The sequence below is a fragment of the Dendrobates tinctorius genome, unplaced genomic scaffold (assembly GCF_039654945.1).
Source record: "Dendrobates tinctorius isolate UK_male_01 unplaced genomic scaffold, ASM3965494v1 ptg000156l, whole genome shotgun sequence".
In the NCBI taxonomy this organism is placed as follows: Eukaryota; Metazoa; Chordata; class Amphibia; order Anura; family Dendrobatidae; genus Dendrobates; species Dendrobates tinctorius.
In genome coordinates this window covers 31,611,129-31,633,554 of record NW_027361823.1, presented here as the reverse complement: position 1 = coordinate 31,633,554, position 22,426 = coordinate 31,611,129, and the positions used below count along the sequence as shown (strand labels likewise).

The 22,426-nt window shown below is 47.9% G+C and overlaps 2 long non-coding RNA genes across 2 annotated transcripts in view; both read right to left on the bottom strand.

Annotated features, from left to right (window-relative positions):
- The window catches only part of LOC141051369 (uncharacterized), a 30,642-nt gene extending 11,746 nt beyond the window's left edge, over nt 1-18,896 (bottom strand). Inside the window, exon 1 of the long non-coding RNA XR_012220636.1 lies at nt 18,563-18,896. This is a non-coding gene — a long non-coding RNA (uncharacterized lncRNA). The remainder of the gene's footprint in view (nt 1-18,562) is intronic.
- LOC141051260 (uncharacterized) lies at nt 15,402-16,437 on the bottom strand. Its single transcript, XR_012220610.1, has 2 exons — nt 15,898-16,437; nt 15,402-15,764 (listed from the first exon to the last, which is right to left on the bottom strand). It is a non-coding gene; the product is annotated as an uncharacterized lncRNA (long non-coding RNA).
- Nucleotides 18,897-22,426: the final 3,530 nt, after the last annotated feature.

Genomic DNA, 22,426 nt, shown 5'->3' with positions numbered 1-22,426 from the left:
AGGTTAGAAAGGGTACCGTATCCCTGGATAACATGTATGGATAGCGTACACATTCAAAATATATGTCTCAGGAGGCAGGTTCAGACGGTGTAAGGCCCAGTATGGATTGCACGTGATTGCACAAAGGTTAGAAAGGGTACCGTATCCCTGGATAACATGTATGGATAGCGTACACATTCAAAATATATGTCTATACAGCATGAGGCAGGCTCAGACGGTGTTAGGCCCAGTATGGATTGCACGTGATTGCACAAAGGTTAGAAAGGGTACCGTATCCCTGGATAACATGTATGGATAGCGTACACATTCAAAATATATGTCTCAGGAGGCAGGTTCAGACGGTGTAAGGCCCAGTATGGATTGCACGTGATTGCACAAAGGTTAGAAAGGGTACCGTATCCCTGGATAACATGTATGGATAGCGTACACATTCAAAATATATGTCTATACAGCATGAGGCAGGCTCAGACGGTGTTAGGCCCAGTATGGATTGCACAAAGGTTAGAAAGGGTACCGTATCCCTGGATAACATGTATGGATAGCGTACACATTCAAAATATATGTCTATACAGCATGAGGCAGGCTCAGACGGTGTTAGGCCCAGTATGGATTGCACAAAGGTTAGAAAGGTACCGTATGCCTGGATAACATGTACGGATAGCGTACACATTCAAAATATATGTCTCAGGAGGCAGGTTCAGACGGTGTAAGGCCCAGTATGGATCGCACGTGATTGCACAAAGGTTAGAAAGGGTACCGTATCCCTGGATAACAAGTATGGATAGCGTACACATTCAAAATATATGTCTCAGGAGGCAGGCTCAGACGGTTTTAGGCCCAGTATGGATTGCACGTGATTGCACAAAGGTTAGAAAGGGTACCGTATCCCTGGATAACAAGTATGGATAGCGTACACATTCAAAATATATGTCTCAGGAGGCAGGCTCAGACGGTGTTAGGCCCAGTATGGATCGCACAAAGGTTAGAAAGGGTACCGTATCCCTGGATAACAAGTATGGATAGCGTACACATTCAAAATATATGTCTCAGGAGGCAGGCTCAGACGGTGTTAGGCCCAGTATGGATTGCACGTGATTGCACAAAGGTTAGAAAGGGTACCGTATCCCTGGATAACATGTATGGATAGCGTACACATTCAAAATATATGTCTATACAGCATGAGGCAGGCTCAGACGGTGTTAGGCCCAGAATGGATTGCACGTGATTGCACAAAGGTTAGAAAGGGTACCGTATCCCTGGATAACATGTATGGATAGCGTACACATTCAAAATATATGTCTCAGGAGGCAGGCTCAGATGGTGTCAGGCACATTATGGATTTGACGGCCCAGATTACACAGCGGAGGAGCAGGGAGAGGTAAAGATTGCAAATGCTGGGGCCCTGCCCAAGCAAGGGGGGCCCACTCGTGGGCGTCGGTACTGGCACTGGGCCCCTCATAGTACAGCGGTGTGTCTGACGGCGGGTGTGCACCACCACCGTCAGAGACACTTGATTGCACTATGAGGGACCCTGTGCCAGTGCCCGCGCCCAAGAGTCGGCCTACCCACCTGTCCAGGGCAACGGCACTCGCACGGTGTCGTGCGGTAGGTGGTGACCCCGGCCATGGGGGGGGAGGCAGCACAGTTAGGGAGTTTTAGAAAGTGGCATATGTTGATGTTGGACATTCAGCTGATGCAAAAGGCGAAATAGGTGAAGTACCAGGAAGAGGTGGACCAAAGCAAGCCATTTTTCTGTCACCCTATGTGTCATCAGGGGATGGTGGGACAAAATCCTTGGAAACCCATGCGTGGTTCATTTTAATGAAGGTTAGATCATCCACATTTTGGGTTGACAGACGGGTCCTTTTTTCTGTCAGGATTGATCCAGCTGCACTGAAGACTCTTTCCGATAGCACACTTGCAGCTGGGCAAGCGAGCTCCTGTAAGGCATATTGGGCCAATTCAGGCCAGGTGTCCAGTTAAGCGCCCCAATAGTCAAAGGGGAATGACCTGTGTGGGAGAACATCGATATGGGAGGAAAAGTAGTTTGTAACCATAGTTGACAACTGCTGTCTCCTGTCACTTTCCATCGATGCAGTATTACCAGTTGTGTGAGCGGTATTTGAAAAATCAGTCCACAACATTGTCATGAAACCCCTGTCTCCAACGCCACTTCTGCTGTGTGCACCACAAACACCTCTGCCAAGCTGCCCCCGGCCCGTACGGCTCGTGTGAGAACCATCACCGCTGCTGTGTGCTGGGAATGCCTCAAGCAACCGATTTACCAGAGTTGCTTGTTTATTAGCCAATATTAGGTCAAGGTTCTCCTGTGGCAAGATGTTTTGTAATTTTCCTTTATAGCGTGGATCCAGGATGCTGGCCAACCAGTAGTCGTCATCGTTCATCATTTTGGCAATGCGGGGGTCCCTTTTTAGGATCTGCAAGGCATAATCTGACATGTGGGCCAATGTTCCCGGTGTCAATGATGCACTGCGAGTGCTGGGTGGAGGAGCACTTTCTGGCAAATCCACATCCCTCCAGTCACGCACAAACCCTGTACCAGACCTTGCCACGCCAACATTTTCACTTGCCCCACGAGATGCATCCTACTCCCCTAAGTAATCATCTCCATCATCCTCCTCCTCCTCCTCTTCTTCCTCCACCTCGTCCAGGAGAGGTCCCTGAGCAGACAATGGCTGAATGTCATCAAGGATTCCCTCCTCCTCTTCCTCCTCATCAACATTGGCTGCAGACGCCTGCTCCTTAAGGTGCGTCAAAGTTTGCATGAGCAGACGCATAAGTGGGATGCTCATGCTTAGGATGGCGTCGTCTGCGCTTACCAGCCGTGTGCATTCCTCAAAACACTGAAGGACTTTACAAAGGTCTTTCAGCTTCGACCACTGCACACCTGTCAACTCCATGTCTGCTCTCAAAGTGCCTGGCCGTGTATCCTCCCACAAATGCATTATGGCCTGCCTCTGCTCGCACAGCCGCTCCACCATGTGCAGGGTGGAGTTCCACCTTGTTGCAATGTCGATAATGAGGCAGTGGTTGGGAAGGTGGAGCAATCGCTGCAGCTTCTGCATACGAACGGAGTGTACAGGCGACCGGCGGATGTGCGCGCACAGTCTTCGTACCTTCTGGAGCAGGGCTGTTAACTCCGGATAATTTTTGAGGAAGCACTGCACCACCAGTTTCAAGGTGTGAGCCAAGCAAGGTATGTGGCTGAGTTTTGAAAGGGCTATGGCTGCCACAAAATTACGGTCGTTATCACTAACTACGTTGCCTGCCTCAAGATGTACACTGCCCAGCTATGACTCAGTTTGTCGCTTCAAGTACTCGGCCAGCACCTCGGCGGTGTGTCTGTCGCCCAAACACATCATCTGCAACACAGCCTGCTGACGCTTTCCACTAGCTGCTCGATAGGGGGACACATCGTGTGCAACAGTGGCAGCTGCAGATGGAGTGCTCGTACGACTGCGCTCTGTGGACGAGCTTTCGCTTCTGGAGGAGGTGGAGGAGGAGGAGGGTCGAACGCCTACAGCCAACTGTTTCCTATACCGTGGGCTAGGCAGCACTGTCCCACCACCGCTGTCCCCTGTGGACCCTGCATCCACCACATTAACCCAGTGCGCAGTGATGGACACGTAACGGCCCTGGCCATGCCGACTGGACCATGCATCAGTTGTGAGGTGCACCTTTCCGCTCACTGACTGCTTGAGTGCATGGACAATGCGGTCTTTCACATGATGGTGGAGGGCTGGGATGGCTTTGCGAGAGAAGAAGTGGCGACTGGGTAGGTCATAGCGTGGTACTGCATAGGCCATGAGTTCGCGGAAAGCTGTGCTTTCCACCAACCGAAAGGGCATCATCTCAAACGAGATTAGTTTGGCAATGTGGGCGTTCAAACCCAGTGTACGCGGATGAGAGACTGAGTACTTTCTTGACCTACTCATAGTGTCTGGGAGGGTGAGCTGGACTTGAGAGCTGCATATGGTGGAAGTAGCGGTGGACAGGGCAGACAGAGAGGGTTGATGATGGTGATGGAGTTGGTGTTCTTTCTGATGGCCTAGAATCAGTCTTTCGTTGATATAACAGTGGGATTCCCTGACTGCTGTGGCCTTGCAACGACACCTCAACATTTGCTGCTGTGCTAACCGGTGGGCTTACAGTGGGAGAAACAATGTAGCGTTGCTGACTACCTTCATTGTGATCAGTTGCACATGTGGCACTTGAGGTTTGGTGTTGTGTCCACGCTTGCAAGTGCATGCTGGTTAAATGTCTAAGCATGCAACTGGTATTCAAATTTTTCACATTTTTCCCTCGGCTAAAGGTCTTTGCGCACTTCTTACAGATAACCTTGGCCCGATCATGAGGATTTTGTTCAAAAAAGTGCCACACTGCACTCTTCCTACTTTGGCAGACATTTTGCGGCCTAGCACGCTGTGATCTTTTGACCCTCTGGACAAGCTGTCCAGCAACTCTTTTGATGTTTGGAACCTGTCTTTGGAGTGCTCCGGGCCTGCCAGATAACAGCTGTTGCGATGTCGATGTCTGCTGTGGATGCTCCTCATCTGAGCTATTGGAAGCAGCACCCTCTTCCCCCAATGGATGCCAATCTGGGTCAACAACTGGGTCATCCATCACCTCCTCTTCTATGTCATGTGCACCTTCCTCTGTGTCACCGTGTATGGTGGTATAGTGTGCGGGAAGGGGCACCCGAGTCTCATCAGGGTCAGAATCTGGCTCTGTACACTGCGAGGACAATGTAGTGCTCTGAGTGAATGTACCAGCAGAATCATCCATCAGCGGCTGTGCATCAGTGCACTCCATGTCAGATTCATCTTGGCCTGGGTAATTCACCATTTCACTTGATAATCCAGGCATGGTATGTGAAAACAGCTCCATGGAGTAATCAGTAGTATGGCCTGCGTCATCCTTCAATCTTGGTTGGGGTGAAGGACACAAGGAAAGGTGTGGTTCATGAACATGAGCCTCCAATGACGACTCAGTGCTTTTACTTTTTACAACTGAAGAAGAGGAGGCGATAGAGCTGGAGGCTGAGTCAGCAATGTAAGACAAAACTTTTTCCTGCAGCTCTGGCTTTAAAAGCGGTTTGCCAACTCCTAGAAAACTAAGCGTTCGAGGACTTATGTAGCCAGACGATGACGCAGGCTCAACACCTCCTGCATTCAGTCCTATTTTGCTCTTGCCACTACCATCAGATCCACCACCAACACCATCATTACCAGCTGCCAACCCCCGCCCAATTCCACGGCCTCTTCCACCAGCCTTCCTCATTTTTGGTAGAAATGTAGACAAAATCCAACAAACTATATAGTATGTAAAACAAGGTGTCTATAGGACAGGGGAGATTTTGAATTTCTGCACACACTTTTGGATACTGGACACTTTTGGATTGTGTGAGGCCCACTGATATCTGAGCGCTATGTGACAGGCTCGATGGCACAGCTGTGACCTAAGTGACTAGAGAATAAGTGAGATTTTGAATCTCTGCACACACTTTTGGACACTGGACACTTTTGGATTGTGTGAGGCCCAATGAATATCTGAGCGCTATGTGACAAGCTCGATGGCACAGCTGTGACCTAAGTGACTAGAGGATAAGGGAGATTGGATTGCTTTTAAAAAAGCAGTTTGCGGAGCAGTGGGTAAACAGCAATGCCAGCCTGTCAGGAAGCCTTAGAAGGCAGCCCAACAACCAACACCACTGATACACCACAATATAGCCTCCCCTTGCACTGCACACACAGTGACTGGTGTGTTGTGCAGGCAAAATCGCTAGCAGCAGAAGCAGTTTTTTGGTCTTCTTCCCTGCCTAACGCTCTCCCTACAGAATCAGCAGCAACCTCTCCCTATACTGAGATCGGCAGAAGTAAGATGGCGGTCGGCGTGCACGCCCTTTTATACCCCCTGTGACGCCCACCAAAGCAAGCCAATCACTTGCATGCCCTTCTGAAAGATGGTGGTGACCCGTGCCTATGTCATCACGTTGCCCACAGTGTCCGTGGATCCTGATTGGCTGAAAAAGAGCGCAAAACAAACTTTTGAAACGCGACTTTGGCGCGTAAGTCGCCGACCTCGTGGCCGACCTCATCCTAGGGTCGGGTTTCGTTTCATGAAACCCGACTATGCCAAAAGTCGGCGACTTTTGAATTTTTTCGACCCGTTTCGCTCAACTCTAGTCCTAATGATGGACAACTGGAGGACACTGCTTAAAACCCCAACTTGCAAGTATGGGAACGAGTCCTAACATCCGACATAAAAAACACTCCCACTCACTAGATTGAATATATTACACAATTAAAAACAACAAAAAACATGGTGATGCAAATAAATGCAAGTATATACATATTCAAAGAAAAACGGACATGTCTATCTTTTCATTTAAACCCCAAACCCCTGTTGCATTTGCTCACAATATCCACCTGGCTTCTCTTTGTAATATTAGCCTACGGTGGATTCCCCCTTGTTCAGGAAGATGGACTCTCTAATCCAGCAAATCGCAAAGACTCTTCGTTACTGCCACAACAAACTTCTCTTACTTGATTGATAGGGCGGGGGACCCTCTTCCCTGTAGAAACTGAATAAAAATGTTCTCTAAACCTGACCCCGTGTGTCATAGGACCTCTTGGTTTTATGGCAGGTATGAATGCTTTATCTGACGTCAGGGCAGACGCTATGGCATTGTTAGAACTTAATGGAGCTCAAGATGTGAATAACAGTGATAAAGAAGTATGAGTTCAACCTTTTATAGGAGGATGTAAGTCCTCATACATACCTCCAACATCTCCGGGTAACGTAGTAGATGTGTTTGAAACCCAAGTCATTAAAGACATGGACGCTCTTGTTTATCAAAAACCTTCCTTTAATCCACTGTTGAGGAAAGGAAAGCGGTGAAGGACATCAGGGGTGGTCTGACACCATTGTCCGTTCTGCGGACAAGGGTGGCAATGTGGTCCTCCTCACTAGAGAATTCTTTATAGCTGAAGCCAACAGACAGCTGTCAGACATTCACACCTATACTAAATTAAGTGGAGATCCAACCAATAAATTTAAGGAAGACTTATGGTCTTTCCTTAGAAAACAAGTGGAGACTAAGATTCTTTCTAAACAGAAGGCTGAAAAATTATTACCTGAGTTTCCCTTGAAGGCTCATTGGTACCATGTCCTTAAGGTCCACAAATCTGTTAGAATCTGCTCAGTTTGTGACTATCCGCCATTTTCTCGTAGTGTTTTGGCTGCTGGTCTTTTTCCCCTGGTGTTCGGTTTGCCTTTGGTCAGGTGATTGAATCACCCTGGCTTGGAGCCTTGCTTTGCTCTCTGTGTGTTTAGTTAGTGCAGTTCTTGGACCTCCTATTCCACTAGCCTTAGTTTCTGTTTTCAGTTTGCTTCAGCAGCCTTTTTTGTGTTTTCTGTTAGGAGGTGACCCGTTTTTGTACCCAGCCCTTATATCTTTCAGGGACCCCCTTCCCCCTATCTATAGGTCTTCGCTTGAGATTAGCCTAGGATCATCGATGGGTCTATTCACAAGGAATGGGTCGCCCACTCCATCATAGGGCACCAGCCTAGCCGCAGTGCAGGGTCAGATTTCCCCCTCCTACCCTAGTCCTGTGCTGCAGAACCGTAACAAAATCTTTAACCCATCTGCCTGGCCGCCCCATTGTATCTGGGATAAGATCACTCACCGAGCACCTATCCCAGTACATTGATTGGCTGTTATGCCCGCTACTTTGTCAGATCCGTTCTTATGTAAAAGATTCCAAAGATTTCTTGAAAATATTAAGTGATTTCGATTGGCAAAAATTTTTTCACATGGCTTCTATTGACATAAAAAGCCTCTATACCAGGATCCCGCATGGGATTGTGGTGAATACAATCAGGCAGGTTTTGAGTAGAATAAAGAAAAAAATCCCAGCTGCTAAAAGATCCATTTATTGAGTGAAAAGTAAGGCTACTTTCACACATCAGTTTTTTGCCGTCAGGCAGGATCCGGCTATTTTTAGAAAAAACGGATCCGGCATAAATTATGGAGAACTGTAGAAACGGATCCGTTTTTCTGCCGGATCCGTCTAGCAGGTTATATCTGTTTCCTGGGGGCTGGCCAATTGGATCTGAGCATGCGCAGACTTAAATAAAACGGATCCGATGGCTGGATCCGTCTTTTTCTGGATCCGGCGCATTCCGGCGACCATTATGGCAAAAAGCCGGAAGCGTCGGATCCGGCGCTTCCGGCTTTTTCGCCGGAGACAAAAAACGTTACAGTAGCCGTTTTTTCCAGACGCCGGAATGAGACAAGTAGCTGGATCCGGCAAAAAACGGATGAAACGCAATGCCATCCGGCGCGATCCGGCGCTAATGCAAGTCAATGGGGAAAAACTGGATCTGGCCTTGCATTTTGCCGGATCCGGCTTTACAAAAAAAAAAGCCGGATCGCGCCTGACTGCGAAAAACTGATGTGTGAAAGAGGCCTAAGACAGAGTTCACATGAATGTCTCTGTCTTACTTTTCACTCAATAAATGGATCTTTTAGCAGCTGGGATTTTTTTCTTTATTTTGGAGTAACTACACGCTGGACGACGTGATCCCTTGCTCCCACACACCACAGGCTGTTTTCAAGTGAGCTGGTAAGAATTATTTTTTTTTCCCCTCTCTTGTTCAGATTTTGAGTAGCACTGAAAAAGATATTGCAACCATAAATTTCATGTGTGATGGTTTAATGTTTATCTTGACACACAATATATTCAAGCTTGGAGACACTTGGTATAGACAATTAGAGGGAACTGCGATGGGGACGCCAGTCGCTTGCACTTTTGCAAATCTGTTCCTCTCAGTTTTTGAGATATATATTCCATCGCTAATACTTTTTTAAAGCACATCAAATTATTCATCTGTTATGTGGATGATATCTTCATAATCTGGGATGGAGCAGAGTTAGATTTTCTTGCTTTTGTAGATTTAAATTCATATAACATGAAATGAACATGAAATTTGCATCTAATTTTGGTGGGCACACCTTAGAATTTTTAGATGTAAAATTATGGATTGAGGAAGGTTTAATACATACAGAAATTTTCCGAAAAACCTCTCTCTTCAAATTCGTTACTACATTATGACAGTGCACACCCACAATATGTGAAAAATTCACTACCATATGGGCAATTTCTCAGATTAAAAAGGTTTAATACCAAGAAGGAGGGTTTTCACAGGCAATCCCGAGATTTATACAAAAGGATCACGGACAGAGGGTACCCCAATTCAGTCTTAGACTCTGCTTTGTCACGAGTAGAGTTGAGCGAAACGGGTCGGTCAAATTCAAAAGTCGCCGACTTTCGCCAAAGTTGGGTCTCATGAAACAAAACCCGACTATAACGTGAGGTCGGCCATGAGGTCGCCGACCTGAGCGCCAAAGTCGTGTTTCAAATAATGCTTCCAGCGCCTTTTCTCAGCCAATGATGGAGGATGCACACTGTGGGCAACGCGATGACATCGGCAGCAGCCACCACCATCTTAGAGAAGGGCATTAAAGTGATTGGCTGGCTTTGTTAGGCGTCACAGTGGCTATAAAAGGCCGTGACCGCTGACCGTCATCTTACTTCTGCCGATCTTAGAATAGGGAGAGTTGCTGCTGCTGACTCTGAATAGGGAAAGCGTTAGGCAGGGAAGAAGAAAAAAAAAAAAAAAATAGCTTCTGCTGATAGCGCTTTTCACTGTACAGTTAGTGTGCAGTGAAAGGGGAGGATTTTTGCTGTGTGCAGCAGCGCTGGTGGTGATTACACTGCCTTTTAAGGCTACCTGATAGCTGCATAGCTGTGTGCACACTGCTGTTCAAACTGCTTTTTTCAAAGCACTCCAACTTTTATTATTTTGGTCTGGTCAGTTACCGAGTGTTCATTTTTTCACACACCGTATAGCGGTGTATGCTTCTCACACACTACCGTGTACCGGCTGGTATCATGGACAAATTCAAACTGTGTGTGACTCTGGAAAAACAAACAGAGGAGATTTTCCATTTTTCCAGACCTACACCGTATAGAGCTGTCTGCGTTTCAAACAGTTTTGTATATCTGCTGTTTAATCACGGTCAAAACTATACAGAGACAGCGTGTGTCACTCCGTATAAAAATAGACGGAGATTTACAATTTTCCATACATACACCGTATAGCGGTGTACGCTCCTCACACACTACCGTGTACTGGCTGGTATCACGGACAAATACAGGCTATATGTGTGAGTCTCTGGAAAAACAGAGGAGATTTTCCATTTTTCCAGACCTACACCGTATTGAGCTGTCCGATTCTCAAACAGTATTGTATATCTGCTGTTCGCATTACAGTCACATCTATATAGAGTCAGAGTGTGTGTGACACTGCGTAAATACATTGTGAGGTAGCGCTGTCATTCAAGTAGGGGGATACTCGCTCAGCAGCCACAAAATCAGATCCGGCACAGGTTTTTATAAAGCATAACACAGTCCATGCGTTTTATTCCTTCTTCATAAACCCATAGCAGCAATAAACAACAGCATTACAACATAGTGTCCATTATAGCTTCACTCTGGTTATCCTTGTATCACACAGGTTACTCAATGTCCATACTCAGTCTCTTCAGCCTCATCATTATCTCACCCACGTCAGGGTTTCCTCATGGCTGTTTCCCCACGCTGCAGACATCCACTCTCTTCTCTGGGACACTCAGACGCTGGCAGCCATGACACAGCCACTCCACAGGCTGTTAGCCAGGAGATGCTTCTCCTAGCGGGACCTTCCACACTGGACCAACCAGGTCCCTGCATTTACCCCATGTGACCTTCCCTGGCTACATTATATGGTCCATAGCCACGCCCACCGGGTCACATGACTATGACCTCACCACAGGTCCTTCACACACTCACACTTTCTTACTACCAGCGTTAAACACACCCCCTGGGTGGGTTTGTAGGCAACCAGGCCTGCCCAACTCTCTAGTTACCTGGAGACTTCTCCCTGACACACTAAAGCAGCACCTCAGCGGTATCACTGCTGATCAACACGCACATAAGTCTCCATCTCAAGGCCACCCACCTTGAGATACATAACCGTCCTTCAGGATCCTGCCACTCATCCTCTCTCTTGGGACATCCACACAGCGCCCCCTAGCAGACATAGTGGTTACTACATCACATACCTCCCCCCTCTGTTCAAACTTGTGGGGTTGAACACACAACATTACATCAGGCTCTCGAGATCGGGCACTCATTACACCTTGCCCTACAGGTCGAGAGAACTGTCTCCATCTATCATACTGCCTCAGCTCTACGTTAGGCCTCCCCCGCCCCCAGTGGTCAGAATACCGGCCCTGATCTTTGGCCCTCCAGTTACAGTCTGTATCATCAGACATTGTCTAGTCATTACATTCCTCTTTCTGTTTGTTCCGTTCCCCGACCAGCTCCCCTGGTTGGTACGGTCATCAGTCTTAGTTGGGCCTACTGTCTGGTCTGAGTCTGACCCATTCAGCGTCTCACAGGAACTAATGTCTCTCAGCCTCGTATGGCCCATCGAACTGCCACTTGCTGACATTCTTCGGCCATCTGCCCTGTCACTTCTTGGCAGAACTCTTCGGGTCCTTACATCTTGGGTTGCAGGATGCCGCCACCTGGTATTCTGTACTTCTTTATTAATTCGCCTCGATACTCCACGAGCATTCGAAAGTCTCTCAGGCTTTCCACGGAGCCAACCACCATGATGGGAATCCTACCCACTTCACTGGATATCTGGTCTTCATCATCAGGAGGGATCCTCACCCTCACCACACCAGAGAAATTCACAAGGTCTTGCATTACCTTCCTGGATCTACCAATGATTCTCCCAATCAGAGCTTTGGGTACCAGAACCACCTCTTTTTGTAAACCCAGCCGATCCATAGCCTCCCTTGCTAACTCTAGGCATTGAGCAGCTTTCACATTACACTGCCTAACCAACTGTTTGACATGGAGACACTGCAGATGCATGTTTTTCAGGACAGCCACCCGCTTTACTGTGTCTTCCCTGGCTGACATTATCAGTAACTGTCGAGTCTCAGGTGCCCAGTGCACCTTACACGCTTTGACCGCCTCTTTGAAAGCCTCATGCACACCTTTCTCAGCACAGGCCTCTTGCATGTCTTTTGGTACATCAATAACAAACTTGAAGGTCATGGTCTTGCTCTCTTCCTGACCAGGAGGCTCTGGCTTTACCATGGACACTTCCCTCACTACAGTTGCCCCGACTGGGTTACTGTCTTCTTCAGTTCTCAGCTCCTGAACTTCACAAGATCTCATCTCTTCATGACCGTCTACCAAGACGGGCACCAGCAGTTCCGTTCCACCGCCAGTCGGACCCGGCCGCTGTTCATCACTGTCCAAGTTCTTCTCCCGCAGAAGACCACTTACAGTTTCTTTGAGCTCTAAGACCTCTTTCTCGAGCTCCTCAACCTTGTGCTTGGCCATTTGTCCCAGGACTCTTTCTCATTTCACATGTTCTTCCATCTCTTCCCTAAGCATCTTGTTCATGTTTTGCCACGTTGACAGGTGACCTCTGAGCTCAGAGATTTCCTTCTCTAGCCATTCTATTCTGTGGTCTCTTTCTCTCTCAGAGTCACAGTCACCCCGGCCTGTCGAGTAATCCTTCCAGTTACCCACTGACCGTGTCTTCCCCCCCAGTCGTCTCACCTCCCAGCCCACCATTCGTCATATCACAAGATGTCAGGTCCGTAAGTTGGGCAGATGTACTTCTTCTTCCGGTCAGTTCTACCTCTGACCTGTCCACGTCAGGAGCAGTCACCGTGACAATATCTGTTAGCCCAACAGTAGAAACGTCTCCAACCTCCTGCCATATGTCATAAAACGCGACAAAGTCCCGGCCCCTCTCCAAGGCATAGACTAAGTTCCGTGGTATCCCGCCCCCTTGGCACTCACCACTTATGGGCCCCTCAAACATTACCCTGTCTACGGCAAAGTTCACCGTGACCCCATGTTTACAGCGAATCCTGACATTTTTCTCGGTCAGAGAGAAAACGAGAGGAATTCCTGTCAGAGTCACCTGACTCTTTGAGCCCAGCCGACCCAAGACTCCTTCTCGGTGCAGCATTACAGTACACACCTGTGGCCCGTCATTATCTGGGAAGAATATTCCAGACGCCTCAAAACTCATACAGACACACTGCGGTTTCCCAGACATACCCACTGAGCCAACCAGTGCTGCCATTTTTCCAAACTCGGCCCCTTTCTGGACCACCACCCCGATTTGGGTCACCGCCCCCCTCTGGGACTCCACCCCTTTTTGGGTTACCACCCCAATTTGGGACTCCATCCCCTTTTGGGCTACCACCCCAATTTGGGTCACCGCCCCCTTTCGGGATTTCCCCATGTCCGCTATACTGGTCTTCTCAGACCACAGTTCACACAACACAGTTTGTCTTTTAACGATACCACACAAGTCTTTGTTGGCACCACCACAGCTCCTGCTGTCACCGATCACCGACACCACCGGCTGCTGTTCACACTCAGCGGCTGGTGTCCTCTTCGTAACCCCGCCGAGTTACAGGAAGCCGCTCGTCCCCTTCGTAACTCCGCCGAGTTACCGGAAGCCGCTTGTCCCCTTCGTAACCCCTCCAAGTTACAGCAAGCCGCTTGTCACCTTCTTGTCTCCCACTGAGCCACCGCAGTCTGAGTTGAGAAAAGAAGAAAAAAAAAAAAAAAAAAAAAAAAAAAAACCACAAAAAAACCTCACGTGTCCTGTCTGTGTGCTATTCAGGACGTACCGTCTCCGCCTGAGACCGTCCAACACACAGGGCGCACCGTGTGCTATTCAGGGAGTCGACCCTCCTCCCAGGGTTTCCCAACACACCGGCCTCACCAGGTCCAGGGGCTCAGCAGGTGCTCTTCAGGACATCCGAGTCCACCTGAGACTGCCCAACACTCACGCCTCACCAGGTCCAAGGTCTTACCACGTGCTTCAGGGATCCTCCCAACACTGACCCTCCAGGACCTTGGTCACCGAACCCTCCAGGAACACAGTCCTTCCCACTGACCCAGGTCAGTAAAACATGAACACCTGTCCATTACCTGTCGGCCACCCAGGTCCTCGGATACCTCTTATCTGCTGAGGCACCATAGCAATCACCAGTCTCTTTCTCTCTGACCCTGGTCAGTACAACACGGTTTTCACAACCGTCACCTGCTGGCCGCGCAGGTTCTCGGACCCCTCTACCGCAGAGGTATCCTATAAGTCTCTTACTCCTGGGGAAACGGCCGCACTGGGCTCACCGATCCGGACAGTGCCTTACTCACTAAGCCGCCCCATGGTTCCAGAACCACAGCCGGGCAGTGGCTTCCCCAGCCGTCAGCCTTTCTGGCTCAGCGTTGCCCTTAGCAACTGACTTTGCAGTCCTCTTCCGTTGCTCCCAGTAACAAAGCTACAACAATGACCATAGCTTTCTCCACTAATTATGAGGTAGCGCTGTCATTCAAGTAGGGGATACTCGCTCAGCAGCCACAAAATCAGATCCGGCACAGGTTTTCATAAAGCATAACACAGTCCATGCGGTTTATTACTCCTTCATAAACCCATAGCAGCAATAAACAAAAGCATTACAGCATAGCGTCCATTATAGCTTCACTCTGGCTATCCTTGCATCACACAGGTTACTTATTGTCCATACTCAGGCTCTTCAGCCTCATCATTATCTCACCCATGTCAGGGTTTCCTCATGGCTGTTTCCCCACGCTGCAGACATCCACTCTCTTCTCTGGGACACTCAGACGCTGGCAGCCATGACACACAGCCACTCCACAGGCTGTTAGCCAGGAAATGCTTCTCCTAGTGGGACCTTCCACACTGAACCAACTAGGTCCCTGCATTTACTCCATGTGACCTTCCCTGTCCACATTATATGGTCCATAGCCATGCCCACCGGGTCACATGACTATGACCTCATCACAGGTCCTTCACACACTCACACTCTCTTACTACAAGCGTTAAACACACCCCCTGGGTGGGTTGTAGGTGACCAGGTCAGCCCAACTCTCTAGTTACCTGGAGACTTCTCCCTGACACATTAAAGCAGCACCTCAACAGTATCACTGCTGATCAACACTCACATAAGTCTCCATCTCAAGACCACCCACCTTGAGATACATAACCATCCTTCAGGATCCTGCCACTCATCCTCTCTCTTGGGACATCCACACAGTGCCCCCTAGCGGACACAGTGGTTACTACACCACAACATATACGGAGATTGCAAGTTACACAAAAAATGTATACCGCTGTACACTTCTGATACAATACCGTATATCTGCGTGTTGTATTACGGTCAAATACATACTGGGAGAGCATCTGTGACTAATAAAATATATACGTAGATTTAATTTTTTTAATACACCTTACACAGCTCAACGCTCCTCATACAGTACCATCTCTCTGCTGGTATTTTTGGTACATTTTCCCAAACATGAGGAAGTATGATGGAAGAGGCCGCGGACATGGGCAGGGGGGTGCGGCTGGTACTGATGGTGCATCGGCTGGTTCTGGCAAAAGCACAATAGCAGCTAAGGCAGGAGGTGTTGAGTCTGCGTCATCATCTGGCTCAAGAAAGCCTGTAAGGTTCCCTTTTCTTGGAGTAGGAAAACCGCTTTTAAAGCCGGAGCATCAGGAACAGGTTTTGCAATACATTGCCGAAACAGCAACCAGCTCTATTGCCTCCTCTTCTGAATGTTCGTAACCTGCAAGCACAGAGTCGTCAGTGGAGGGTTCTGGACAGGAAAAACACCTTTCCTTGTGTCCTTCACCCCCACCAAAAGTTAAGGATGCGGCAGCCGACATTTCAGATTACTCTATGGAGCTCTTTTCACATACCATGCCTGGGTTATCCAGTCAAATCCTGAATTCCCCAGTCCAAGATGAATCTGACATGGAGTGCACTGATGCACAGCCACTGCTGGATGATTCTGCTGGTACATTGACCCAGAGCACTGCATTGCCCTCGCAGTCTGCTGAGCCAGAATCTGACCATGATGAAACTCAGGTGCCCCTTCCCGCATACTATACCACCTTACACGGTGACACAGAGGAAGGTAAAGAGGAAGGTGCAGATGACTTTGAAGAGGAGATGATGGATGACCCAGTTCTTGACTTGGATTGGCATCCATTGGGGGAGGAGGGTGGCGCTGGCAATAGTTCAGATAAGGAGAAAGACCCGCAGCAGGCATTGACATCGCAGCAGCGGTTATCTGGTAAGCCTTTAGCTGTCCAAAAACGTGGACCAAAAAATAAACGTTGCAGGACAGCTTGGCCAGATGGTCAACTTAGCACAGCAAGCAAGGCCAGAAAATGTATACCATAGTAGGAAGAGTGCAGTGTGGTACTTCGTCCAAAATCCTACTGATGAGGCAAAGGTTACCTGTAAGAAGTGCAAGAAGGACCTTTAGCCGAGGTAAACAACTCAGAAATTTGAATACCAGTTGCATGCTTAGACATTTAACTAACATGCACTTGCAAGCATGGACGGACTGCAAAACCTCATGTAGCACATGTGCACCTGCTCCGACTGAAGGTAGCCAGCAACGCTCCATCACTTCCCCCACTATAACACCTCCGCCACCGTTAAGCACAACCCCAGCACTAAATGATGAGGTGTCGTCGCAAGGCCAAAGCACTCAGGCAATCACAATGGTTTTGCAACACAACACTGAATCTAGGCCATCACCACCAATACCATCACCAACCCCCTCTCACTCCATCTGGTCCACCGCTACTTCCCCTATATGCAGCTCTCCAGTCCAGCTCACCCTACCAGACACTCTGAGTTGGACAAGAAAGTACTCATCCTCTCATCCACGTACACCGTGGAGGTACTGGCCGACTACTTGCAGAGACAAACTGAGTCATGGCTGGGCAGTCTACATCTTGAGCCAGGCAAGATAGTAAGTGATAACGGACGTAATTTTGTGGCAGCCATAGCCTTTGCAAAGCTCACACATATACCTTGCCCGGCTCACACTTTGAACCTGGTGGTGCAGTGCTTCCTTAATAATTATCCAGAGTTAACATCCCTGCTCCACAAGGTGCAAAGACTGTGCTCATACATCCGTCGCTCGGCCATACACTCCAGTCGTATGCAGAAGCTGCAGCAATTGCTCGACCTCCCCAAGCACTGCCTAATCATAGACATTGCAACAAGGTGGAACTTCACCCTGCACATGGTTGAGAGGTTGTGCAAACAGAGGCAGGCTGTAATGCATTTGTGGGAGGATACACGGGCAGGCAGTTTGAGGGCAGACATGGAATTGTCAGGTGTGCAGTGGTCAAAGCTGAAAGACCTCTGTAAAGTCCTTCAGTGTTTTGAGGAATGCACACGGCTGGTAAGCGCAGATGACGCCATCATAACCATGAGCATTCCACTTATGCGTCTGCTCATGCAAAGTTTGACGCACATTAAGGAACAGGTGTCTGCAGCGGAGGAGGAACAGGAGGAGGTGGAGGGAAGCCTGGCTGACAGTCAGCCATTGTCTGGTCAGGGAACTGTCCTGGACGAGGTGGAGGAAGAAGAGGAGGAGGAGGATGAGGGGGGATGATTAATTTGGGCAGGAGGATGCTTCTCAGGGGGCAAGAGAAAATGTTGGCATTCCAAGGTCAGGTACAGGGTTTGTGTGTGACTGTAGGGATGTGGATTTGCCAGAAAGTGCTCCTCCACCCAGCACTCACAGTGCATTATTGACACCTGGAACATTGGCCCACATGTGCGATTATGCCTTGCGGATCCTAAAAAGGGACCCCCTCATTGCCAAAATGATGACGACTACTGGCTGGCCAGCATCCTCGATCCACGCTACAAAGGCAAATTACACAACATCATGCCACAGGAGAATCTAGAGATAATATTGGCTAACAAACAAGCAACTCTGGTAAACCATTTGTTTGAGGCTTTCCCAGCACACAACAGCGGTGCTGTTTCTCCCACGAGCTGTAGTGGGCACAATGGAAGAGGTGTTCTTGGTGCACACAGCCGAAGTGGCGTTGGAGACAGGGGTTTCATGACCATGTTGTGGACTGATTTCTCAAGTACCGCTCACACGACTGCTAATACTGCATCGATTAAAAGTGAGAAAACTGAGCAGAGCTCCAAAAAAGCGACTATAAGTCCAGAGTAAAGTCAAAAAAGTTTTATTTTAATTAAGACACATCCAGATACAAATGGGGGTGAGTGGGCGATAAAGTGCGAAACCGCACACCGCATGGATAAAAAAGGATTGCTGTACAACCAGAACCTATGCAGTAACAAAGCATACATAAAGTTACTAAATTATCACAAAGTGCACATAGTGCATAGCAATGTATGGCAATTAGGAATAGACCGCCAAACAGTATATATGTAGATATATATCTCTTTATACCAGCTCCATCCATCAAGTAAACAGCTAGATACACAGATCATTATCAGGTAGCAGGTGACCATTCACCATGGTTAGACAGATATATGATGCCTAAGAAGCATAGTAATAAGAGAGGAAGCATAAATTACCTAATGAAATGGTGGGCAGAGGTTCCAGCAGTCAGCCATCCACCCCAACGATCGTTTCGGATGGTTACTCCTTCATCAGGGAGCGTGATGAGTGAGGGGAGCATCTGTGCTTAAATACCGGCAAGCTGGAAGTAGATGTGGGTGAACTGCTGACCCCGGAGATGACGAGTACACAACCATGACAACCAGGACACCGAGCAGCGTCGGTGTCATGCAGAGGGGAGTGTACCAGACAAAGTCATGGCAACCCCCTCTACATAGAGACGCCGAGAGCCAACCAGCAGCCTGGTCACAAAGCCTGCACGAGTCAGAGGCAGCAGGACAACCACAGCACTGCTTAGGCCTGTTTCACACTTCCGTTTTTTCAAATCCGTCAAAATCCGTTGTTTTCCGTAAAAAAACGGATCCGCCATTTTTTGCAGGATCCGTTTTTTTTGTCCCATAGACTTCCATTACGGTTACCGCGGATCCGTCAAAAAAACGGATCCGTTTTTAAAAAAACGGATCTGTTTGCATCAGTTTCCGTCAAAAAAACGGAAACGGATCCGTTTGGCGGACACAAAAACGGAAGTGTGAAACAGGCCTTAATCAGAAGCCTATAACCCAGAGGAAATGTGCAGGAGGCAGTATATGTTGTAATAGCTGCGTCTACCGTATAACTCAGAAGAAATGTGCAGGACCAGTATATATTGTAGTAAAAGCACCTAGTCAAATGCACATACCTATGGCATTGCAAATGCTAAACAACACCAATCATAGCTCCAAAGAAATAATGCCACAATATAATATACACAGCATGTACAAGTTCAAATATATATGTTAGCACGCATATACCTGCATAGGATAGGTATAAGCAAAACCACCATGATTAATATACTGGGAAAATATACACATCAAGAATTATTATATAGTATTAAAAATGTATATACATTGTAACAAAGTATTATGAATCCCAATATATACACGTGCACATATTCCAAAGCATAAAAAAATATACAAAATGTATAAGAAAGTATACAGAAAAAATTCAAGTATACATATACAGATGTATTATGGCAATAAGATGAAGCGAATTCAGAGCTGCAGGCCGCTAGAAGTTCCCAAAGGATCATCAGCATTGACAGTATCAAGCACAGAAAACGTGAGAAGTGACACTAGATAAAACATAAAAATCAAACGTTAGTTAAAAACAAATAGCCACTTGGTATGCAGATAACAGCACAATAATGCAGCAGCAGGTGGTCACAAGAAAGGGGCGAAACTTATATTTTCATTCAAACCGTGTGATTGGTCAGTGTTTAGTGTCCAAATCCACCGGGTTTCCAGCTGTGCGAGACGTTGAGAGTTTTTTCCTCCACGAATACCCACCTCTAATGTGTCAATGCCCCTAACTCTTAGACCTTTTGCATCACACTGATGGTACAGTTTGAAATGGCGTGGTATTGTCTTAAGTGTGGATGCGTCGTCGTGGCCAGCGGCAGCCTGTATACCCAGAACATGCTCCCTGACACGAACCTTAAGGTGCCTAGTGGTTAGGCCAACATATATCAGGGAGCATGGACAGGTGGCATAATAGATCACATTTTTAGTAGTGCACATAATAAACTTCCGTATTTTATATTGGCGTGATCCAGTAGAATCAACGAAAGAATTACTGCGCTCGATATTGGTACAGGCCACACAGTGGCCACAAGGGACGCATCCACACCTAGGCACAACCTGACTCTGAAAAATAGGGATAGGGTCAACATTGTAATGGCTATGCACTAATTGATCGCGTAGATTTCTAGCTCTGCGATACGTAATCAATGGTCTAGAGGAGAGTATTTTGGCCAGAATGGGATCCGCCATAAGGATTGGCCATGATTTAAATAGAGAAGTACGTAACTTCTCTGATTGGCAATGAAAATCAGTTATGAATCTGATAGGTTCTAAATTATTATCCGATTCAGGACGTTTATAGAGTAATGAGTTCCTAGAATTATATTTGGCCTTATGATAGGCCTTTTTTATAGCTCAATTACTGTGGCCACGATCAAGGAGTCGTATTTTGAGTTCATCTGCACGCTTCTCAAAATCTGTTTCAGTGGAACAAATTCGTCATAGACGAAAAAACTGGCCTGTTGCCACCGCGCGCACCATATGGCCAGGATGAAGAGAGGAAGCATGCAGTAACATGTTGGTGCCGTTGGCTTCCTATAGATGTCAGTCTGTACATACCCCAGGGAGTCCCTCCTTAAAGTGACATCCAAAAACTCAATCTGGTTGGAGTCATATTTAAACGTGAGGTGTATGTTACGGTCATTACTATTGAACTTGGAAATAAAATCATCAAGGGAAATTGGGGTATCCTGCCAGATCAAGAGGATATCGTTGATGTAGCGAGTCCATAGAAGGACACGCTCCATCGACCCCTGTTGATCTGACAGGAAGAGGTCCCTCTCCCACAGCCCCAGGAACAGATTAGCATAGGCTGGCGCAAAGGCCGCGCCCATGGCTGTCCCCTGGAGCTGTAGGAATAAGGACCCCTTAAAAATAAAAAAATTGTGGGTAAGGGTAAATTCCAACAGTTCAAGTATAAGATCGCTCATGCCTCGACTAAGGTTAGAGGTCCCCAGAAAAAATTTGACAGGAGACAGCAGTTGTCTAGAGTTGAGCGAAACGGGTCGAAAAAATTCAAAAGTCGCCGACTTTTGGCAAAGTCGGGTTTCATGAAACGAAACCCGACCCTAGGATGAGGTCGGCCACGAGGTCGGCGACTTACGCGCCAAAGTCGCGTTTCAAAAGTTTGTTTTGCGCTCTTTTTCAGCCAATCAGGATCCACGGACACTGTGGGCAACGTGATGACCTAGGCACGGGTCACCACCATCTTTCAGAAGGGCATGCAAGTGATTGGCTTGCTTTGGTGGGCGTCACAGGGGGTATAAAAGGGCGTGCACGCCGACCGCCATCTTACTTCTGCCGATCTTAGTATAGGGAGAGGTTGCTGCTGATTCTGTAGGGAGAGCGTTAGGCAGGGAAGAAGACAAAAAAACTGCTTCTGCTGCTAGCGATTTGGCCTGCACAACACACAAGTCACTGTGTGTGCAGTGCAAGGGGAGGCTATATTGTGGTGTATCAGTGGTGTTGGTTGTTGGGCTGCCTTTTAAGGCTTCCTGACACGCTGGCATTGCTGTTTACCCACTGCTCCGCAAACTGCTTTTTTAAAAGCAATCCAATCTCCCTTATCCTCTAGTCACTTTTGTCACAGCTGTGCCATCGAGCGTGTCACATAGCGCTCAGATATCAGTGGGCCTCACACAATCCACAAGTGTCCAGTGTCCAAAAGTGTGCGCAGAGATTCAAAATCTCCATTATCCTCTCGTCACTTTGGTCACAGGCAGCTGTGCCATCGAGCGTGTCACATAGCGCTCAGATATCAGTGGGCCTCACACAATCCACAAGTGTCCAGTGTCCAAAAGTGTGCGCAGAGATTCAAAATCTCCATTATCCTCTCGTCACTTTGGTCACAGGCAGCTGTGCCATCGAGCGTGTCACATAGCGCTCAGATATCAGTGGGCCTCACACAATCCACAAGTGTCCAGTGTCCAAAAGTGTGCGCAGAGATTCAAAATCTCCATTATCCTCTCGTCACTTTGGTCACAGGCAGCTGTGCCATCGAGCGTATCACATAGCGCTCAGATATCAGTGGGCCTAACACAATCCACAAGTGTCCAGTGTCCAAAAGTGTGCGCAGAGATTCAAAATCTCCATTATCCTCTCGTCACTTTGGTCACAGGCAGCTGTGCCATCGAGCCTGTCACATAGCGCTCAGATATCAGTGGGCCTCACACAATCCACAAGTGTCCAGTGTCCAAAAGTGTG